The 8,696-nt window shown below is 43.3% G+C and overlaps 1 long non-coding RNA gene across 1 annotated transcript; it reads right to left on the reverse strand.

Annotated features, from left to right (window-relative positions):
• Nucleotides 1-2,204: 2,204 nt before the first annotated feature.
• Nucleotides 2,205-8,374, reverse strand: LOC146210152 (uncharacterized). Its single transcript, XR_014708345.1, has 3 exons — nt 8,086-8,374; nt 7,243-7,322; nt 2,205-4,610 (listed from the first exon to the last, which is right to left on the reverse strand). It is a non-coding gene; the product is annotated as an uncharacterized LOC146210152 (long non-coding RNA).
• Between the last annotated feature and the right edge of the window lie 322 nt (nt 8,375-8,696).

Raw genomic sequence — 8,696 nt, forward strand, 5'->3', positions numbered from 1 at the left:
AAGCAGTTGTGAAAGGAGACAGTCGCCAAGGTCCACCAGTAAGGAGCTGCTGTAGGTGAGAGCGTTCTTACGCCATAGTTCTCTCGGGTACTTTGGTCTTGAGAGCTCTCTTGGGTATTTCGGTCTTGAGGTGCTGATGAGGGCATCTCCCATGAGTTCATAAGAATATCCTACAGGTCACTGATCATGTCAGGAGAGAGCGCAGATACGACATGATTGTACTAAATCATCTTGTGAGGTGATGTGGTCAGTAGAGATGTGCACGGGCGGAAATTCTGAGCCCGAACTAGCTTGGAATCTGTGTTACAGACCCGAGTCTGGCATGGCAACGTGTTCGGACTTAAAGGGCCCACGAAGAGCTATTTACGAAAACTAGAAAACGCACTCTAGATAAAGGTATCCTATCAGTCCTCTTTGCAACACGCAAATTTTTATGCTAGTGTCAGTAATACCGAAAATATTGGCGACTGAAAATGACGCTCGTCCTCTGCACGCTTAACCTGACGCACGGCGGCACGGAAGAAAAAAAAAATGAAAACAAGCTGAGACGGCACCCCACCACGTTCCATTCTGCCCGGGTCACCTGGGAGCATCCAGTGAGCAGGCACAACCAGCAAGCACCGATGGAGGTTTGTGCAGGGGAACATGTCGCCCTAATCAGTCGAGAGCTTTAACCAGGAGCACTTTTTAAAAATTAGTTGTCAATTGTCTCCACGCAAAGTGTTTAAATTTGACTCAAATACTCACAAAGACCCTCTCTATTGGATTTCTTTCACTAGAATATTAGAGCAAATATCATTTTAATGGCCCTTTAAGGCCCTGGTCTGCCCCAGAATCTGAAAGAAATAATTTCCAAATAATGAGTTGACCTTGAAAGACCTTGAAATGCTCGGTTGTCACATTTAAGATTGAAATTTGTGGAATATATAGAGGCACAGGACAACATAGAATTATTATTTTTTTATGTTGTTATGCAAGAACAATTCATGCATTGATGAATGCTTAAGACATTTGTGGCACTCCTGGATTGTGAATCCAGCAACGCTGAAGTTCTTTTCATTGCTGTAACTTGTGGCTGCAATGAATAATGTGTTCTTAGCAAGAAAGGAAAGATTTAGGTACATGGTTTCCTCACTTCACCAAAAACACGCGGCCTCTGAGCAAGGGGTTGATTCTGTGGCCAAGTACTGTACTCGGTAAGCTTATCTTGTTCACTGTGCGTCTTTCATGGCACCGACAAGGTCGTGGACCGCAGATGCTTTGACTAGGTGTTACGGCCCATTTCTACTGAGGCTTGTTGAGGCCTGGCACAACAGACGTGGAAGAGCTGACAGCATACCGCGAATCTGGAAACTGATACCTAAACATCTGCCGAAGAGGAAGAGACAAAAGTCAAAATTCGATAGCCCACAAGCAGCCCTTTTGCTTGGTCGTTGACAGCTAGCAAAGATCTGTTCATGCCAGGGGTGTGTGGTGTAAAGGTGCATAAACATCTGTATAGAGAATTCACACACTCTTGTGTGGGAAGGATGCTGCAAAACACTGCTGTATTGTGACACCTAGCACACCACAACCATATTCGTGCCTTTAAAAAAGTTGTGAATACTCTGGATTGGTGTGTCTGGCCTGGCCCCGCCCAAGCTTGAGGCACAGGGCTTCTGAGCGGCCAGAGTACGAGCTTTTGGGCTAAACCGAGCCTTCGCACACCTCTAACGGTAAGGGCCGAATTGTGCCTCAATCTGGAGAAACCACATTTGCGGGTTCTGGGGTCAGAAGGGTGAAAGGCAAAGTTGCAGCAATGAAACGTTCTGCGAGAGTAAGGGCGGCTCTGTAGAGCAGGTGCCGGCTTCAGTCATCCTCTAGTCCTAGATAATCAGTTGTAGATGTGGTGCTCTAGGTCGGAGGGAAATATAAGCTTCCCACACATTTTAAGGCATAACCAAACTACTGAGCTGTGGCAGCACGTGCCTCCGGCCCAGTGCATTCTTTGTTGTCCTCCTCTTGTGCAGCCGCGCTTAAGGCACAGCCAAAGAAGGATGCTGCAAGGGTAGTTTTTCTAACCAATTATTCCAGTTTATTCTCATATTTTATGTTGAGCTTCTGTACTCTGTGAAATTTCTGGAACTCAGCGGAGAGTACTATAACTGTCGCAGCATTCAACAAATTCTTTTATTACAGTTCTTTCTCTGCATGAACAAGACAAATTTATATAAAAAAAGGAAATGAATACATAACTCCTCAGGGCTGTTTCTTGGACAAGTTAGTGGGGTTTACTCATTTTGGTGAGGCCTGAAGTGCAAAACAGAGTGACGTGAAAGAAACACAGGGCAAAGCGCTAACTTGCAAATGAATACTGAGCTCACAAAAATATTGGGGGAAGGGGGGGGACTTAAACTCTTCCTTTAAGGTCATGGCATGCCAGCGTTAATGGCACCAGTTGCCGGTTTTCCTTGTGGACCTTGTAGACACATTTTGCCACTCACTTGTTCAGAAGCTTTTAACTTGCGGCTGCATTGTCCCATACATAGTCGCAAGATACTACATTATAAAACCACCGCGACAAAGATCTAAAGCACCATTTTAACCAAGCCACACAAAGGTATCTTCGTGGCCTAGGGGTCCTGAAGGGCTGGATTCCGATTTCACCCTTCCATGTCACACCTGTGTTGGCAGCGCCTACCAATTCGGCCATGCCATGTCTCATGCCATCACACAACTCAATGACTAGTCATGCATGACCATGTCGTCTGCCAGCTACCACTTGCCAGAGCCATGCCCATGATTTTTTGCTCATAATGCGGACAATGGCTTTTCTGGGGGACGAAGCCTTTAATGGTGCTGAATGGGAGAACTAGGGTTGGAACACTTTCATCCAGCGATAGAACTAGAGCAGTTTCTTAGCACCAAGAACAGTCAAGAGCAGTCCAGGCTGCACTTCAAACACAAGTTTGAAGGACGTTGCCTGACATCAAAAACACTGCATAATTGCTGTTTCACTCCTTTTAGCAGAACATTTTCGAGAACACTGCAGGATCTGCACTGGAGAAATGCGTAAGCATGCTCATTGCTGTGTTGTCTGCAAGATGTGTCAGCGGGATTCCGAGAGTAACAGATACTGCGCCTTTCCTTTCCTGTAAACCAATTATAGAAGGGTGGTGAACTGTGATGCGTTCAATGGAACACTGGTTGTGTTCAACAAGGGGCATGCGATATACTGTGTGCAGCAGCAATGCTCAGGCTTTCGCATTTCTCCACTGCAGATCCTGCAGAGCTCTCGGAATTTTTCAGATTGCAGTTGGCTGATTACCTCTCTTTACACACTTTCTAACCATTCATACCATTTGTGCATGCAAATCACGTCCTTTCCCGCTTGTTCACGTTTCAAACATTTCAAATTTCCCGCCACTGGAAGTTAGTACCACGTGACCCGTTTAGATGTCGCCATTACCCCTCTAATTAATTACCTAGTTAACCCACATGCATCAAATTATTTACCCAGCAAGATTTTTTGGCCCTCTATCTAATGCAACCATTCTTTTTCTTATAACTTGTTTCGTTCAAATGTAATTGTGATGACAATTCTGGTGACATGAAACTGCCGATATACCTACATAATGCTGACGCATTAAAATGGCAGTGACAAAGCATTACTGCCCTGTGCAGTCATACCTATTTGACACATGGTGCCTCTGTTGCCACAGAGGACATGGGCTCAACTTCAATGTCTTAGCCGTGAGAAGCTGAGGAAATGGAGGTTAGCATTTCATTTACAATCATGCCAGTCACAATACTGCGGTCTGGCTAGCGGTGGTGATCGTTCAAGGGGCAGAACATGCACACCCTCTCTTGGCATGCTACTGCACTACTCCTCACTACTTGGCATCTCTGCTCCAATCCGCCTAATGCAATGAGCTATACGAGTACTGATGCGACAGCATTTGCTGACCGTGAAGAATGTCAGGCATTCGGCGTCAGTGTCCATGCGAAGCCTTCGCCTACTAACTGTGGCAGGTGGTGTTAAGAGGTATTTCCCGCCCTCCATTTATGGGAGAGGAGGGAGATATTTGGACACGAAAGATACAGCAAAGTTGAACCAAAAGCCACGACGAATAGAAATAGAATATAATCGTGATTGGAATAATTGGAGAGTGAAAAAACGATGGAATTAAAATTGGATTGGTTGAAACATTCCAAATTGACTCTGGCTATGAGGGACGCTGTAGTGGAGGGATGCAGATAATTATGACTAAGTGAGGTTCTTGAATGTATGTACTCTGAAATCGCACAGCACGTGGGCACCTTGCATTTTGTCTCCATTGTGTAGTCAAACACCCAATGACCAAGCCACCACAGTGCACAATGAGAGTAGTAATACATTGGTGAGTGAATTTCGTCTGCAGTCAGTCGAACTAACCGTCCTTAAATTTGTTTTTCCTACAACAAAACTTCCTATGAAAATGCTCTTCATGAACCGTTCCCAGCACTCGGAGGTGTCAGGCATTGCCCCTAGTATGTGGGCCATTCACTTCTGATCTCTTCAGTAGGCACTCCAATCCTGAGTGACCCTAGTTCATTGCTGCAGAAGTGGTGGCTGCACAGGATATTGGTGGCTGCAGGAGACAGGATAAAATGGAAAAAAGTCCAATTGACTTATTTTCAGTAATGCTACTGCACATGTGCGAAGCCTTCTTCTCTATTTCTACATAGTAGGGCAGCAGTTCACTGCGTGTGTGAAAACCATGCTGTTGCGCAATAATTACATGCATTGCTAGCATGTACTCTGCTCTCAGGACCGCATGCATTGTCACTGCCTGTTATTGCAATAAACGAAAAGACTCTGCCAGGCATGCCATCTAAGAGATCAAGTGCCGCTTGGAAAATAAACCCACCCTGCTATTGTGAAAGAATTTCTGCAGAAAATACGTGAGGGAGACCCGGTCACCCGCCCTGTCAAACATACTTTGCCTGACATCTGCAAGAGGAGGCGCGACTGGAAAAAGGTCTATAGCAGAGCTACATTGCATGTGCTTAACAAAGTTGTTTGCTGGGTTAACTAGTATAGCATCCTAAAATTTGAAAGTGCTTGGAAAGACAAGGACAAGAGAAGTGGACGAGACAAAAGCATTTGTCCTTGTCTTTCTGAGCACTTTCACATTTTAAGACTGCAAGTGCTGTTGTGTATAGCAATAAATTTGGTTATTCATAATTTGTCTGTTTTTTATTCTTTTTTTGGCTATTCATGACAAGCTTACAGAGGGGTATTTACATGACCTCACACGTGCCGCTTTATTGCCCAGAAGATAGCTTTTGCTAAGAAATCCGGAGTAAATTGTGGTGAGCCGATGAGACATGCATAGCAGTTTTTTGCAACACTCCATGAACAGCAAATTGGTGGCCACTGTGCTGTTGGTGAATAGACCAAACGCGCACGCACAGTTTTATGTAATGTAAACCAAGGATTAAAAAAAAAAAGGCGGAGCACTGCAGCTGACTGAAACCGACGACATATTATTAGTCTTCGTGTAGTTCTGTTTGGAGTATTCCTTATACTTTATCTAGTTAGTTAATTAGTTGAGATTAATTCTATTTTTTTTTATATTCAGTTTAGGCCCAAGTACCCTTAAGTTTTAGAGGGGGTTCAAGTACTAATGACCCAGTTTTTTCTACTAACATACTTCCTGCATGATTGTTTTTTTCCAGCATTTAAACAAAGTGTGCAAATATGAAAGGAAAAGAAAATACCACATGACTACGGTCTTGCTTTGCTAAAGTTTGAATTATCCGAATTCAGGTTTTATCTTGCATGAAAGATGACAGAATCCTCTTCATGAGTATGTGGCTTCCGCCCACACTGAAAATCCGGAAAGCCCGTCTTTTTTTTTTTTTTTTCTTTTTTTTTTTCCCCGAATCAATGAAGCATACACGCCCACTGTTTCAAAGTGAGCAGCCACCGCCACTGTCAGCCAACTCTGACAAAGCTTTTATCGAGCTGTCCCACTGACAAAATTTGGCAATGGCAAACACAATGATGATCCCCAAATTTGGTCCAAACCACCCTCAAAATTTGACTTCGTCTGATTTGGACCAAAACCTACGTTCAGGCTAATTCAGCTATGTCAAGCATGATGGTGACTTTCAAATTTAGTCCAGGCCACTCTCTGCTGAAGCTGGATTCAGTTTATTGACAGGCACACTGGACAGCACTCAAAATATTGTTATGTCGCTAGTGAGATCATGTATGTAACAATGCAATAAAACAAGGTGAGCGCTTGTTAAAGAACAGAGAGCACGTGCAATTAAAAAAATCATAGACTTTTTCCCGAGACGTGGTTACGTGGTTACAGGGATAATGACAGTGTTTCACCGCAAGAGATTCCTTCAGTCGTTTTTATGCAATTTCAGTGCCAAATTAAAATAAATCCTCAATTCTTGGATATTGTAGTGCTCGATCTATACTAAATCAGACATTTTTTTTACACCATAATCTAATTTAATACATATTGTTACATTCTGGTCCATGTTTTGTCCCTTTACAGGTCCAATGGGCACATTCAAGTGCAAGGCCCTTAGTAACAATTGTGCAGCAATAGTACCGTGTAGCTGTGCACTATCAGACATAAAGGGCCAGTTCTGGAAGGCCTTTTTGGTGTCCATGGGATCAAAACATAAGTTATAGTCCTGTGCATTGTTGATAAATTCAGTCTAGCCCCACCATCCACTGGTTGTCCTGGTTAGATGACTTGGTAGACAAACTGCCCCACATGAGTAACAGTCCAGGGTTCACTCCTTGGACCACGTCAAATTTTTCACTACTGAAGCTTCTGGAAAACTTATATAGCTTTTCTTTTTACCTGTATGGCTGTACTTATATGGGTGCTAATGAGTAAGTAGCCTCTATTTGAAGTCTACTTTATCTTGTTTCCACTAAGTATACATTTGACTGATCTAGCAGCCAATGCGTGGTACTGCTTTCTTTGATACACATCGCATAATTCAGCACTCTGCCTGAGATGAGCAGTGCACCTGCTGCTAATCATATTGCTGTAACGCATGTAGCTCAGCCAGAATGTTCTCCTCAGTAGAGCAAACCAACCGTTTTCTGGTCGGAGCATTTCATCAATTAAAATAATTAGTGGACAACACACTTTGAAACAAAATTATCTTTATTATTTCAATCAGTAAGCTACTATCATTTGCTTACCATGCATGAAACATTTTGTAGATTTTGAACTGTATACTCACCACAAGATGAGTTGAAACGGTTCCGACTGATAACAGCTACAAGTGAATGGCATCCATCCTTCCACCAGTGTTCTTGTGATCTGCAAAGAGGAAGGCTCCTGAAGTGAAAGCTGCATGGGCCACAATCTCCACACAAAGTCTTGTATCAAGGCATTTCTAGAACAAAAGAGTTTATTCTAGTAATGTCGATAGGCAGTTCATTGAAAGGTTTTACAGACACAGCTGCTTCTAGCCAAGGAGGAGCTTCAGTTTCTTGGGGTGTATTACCATTTTGTTTTTGTTCATGAACTTGCCGCAGAATACATATCTTTATCTGCCAACAGAACTTTTTTTTTTATGTACTTTGTTCTTTTCAAGGCTGAAGCAGTACAAGAAAGATAAGGCTGCAAAATAGATTGATTCTTGTGGTAAAGTCTGTGAAGTAAATGAAATAGGCTTCTGCCACAGCAAGAACCCTCCACCTAGTAAACAATCTATTTCACTCCGGCAATGTAGTGCAAAGAGCGACGTGTCAAAGAACGCGAACTAAAGAAAACTAAGCGCTGTTAAAGCTGATCACACCATCGATCACTTCAAATCTTGCGTGCACGTTTCTGTACGGTCCTGTCGTTTTTCAGAGAATAACTGGCACTTTTTACATCGGAAACAATAAATTACTTTCTTCCTGCCGATACATTCCGAACATGTTTTTAGTGCGCTCGCCCAAGTTCTGTACTTGCCCCCACGCATTGACATTATAAATGGCACTGAACCATTTTAACCTCGCAGAAGCCGCTGAAATCATTGTACTCTCCTAAGCTCGTTTCCGATGCACGGACATTTTTTAAACAGGAGCGAACTTACCAAGATTAGGTGAATTGCGCGTATCGGTCGGTGGTCTCGGTTCGCCGACGTTGCAAGTGTACGACAACAATGTTTTAGCACAGCGTTTAAGGGTCTGGTTGCAGACTTATAAAAACTGGGAAACCATATGACAACCAAAGAGGAAATGTAACAGCATAATAACAGCGCATATTTCTGCCTCTAACGCCGTACGTTAAATGCTTCAAGCACGGCGCCATGAAGAAAAATGCAAAAGCGAATGCAGCGCCACTACTGGAAATTACAATTGCAACTTCATGCAAAATATTAGTAACAGAAAAAAGTTCCCTTCTGAATGACATCTAACGACATGACTTCAACATTTAGAACTGTATTCTTGATGAGAAAGCCGAGTATGTTGCATCCTAAAGAGAAGAAAAAAAAAAAATGATTGGTAAGTGCCGCCATCTGCACCGCTCGCAAATGCAGGTTCGGCGCCCTATTTGAAATAATTATTTTAAACGAGCGCATGTTTGCGCAGATAGACCTCGCAAGGGCCGCTTTGCTCCATCGAAGCATTTGACGCACGACATGTAGCAGTGATCGCAAGGCACATCCGTGCAGACCTGTGAGGAACCAGTGCAAATGTGAAG

Source organism: Amblyomma maculatum, chromosome 1 (assembly GCF_055883805.1).
Source record: "Amblyomma maculatum isolate TAMU_Amacu chromosome 1, ASM5588380v1, whole genome shotgun sequence".
Classification (NCBI taxonomy): Eukaryota; Metazoa; Arthropoda; class Arachnida; order Ixodida; family Ixodidae; genus Amblyomma; species Amblyomma maculatum.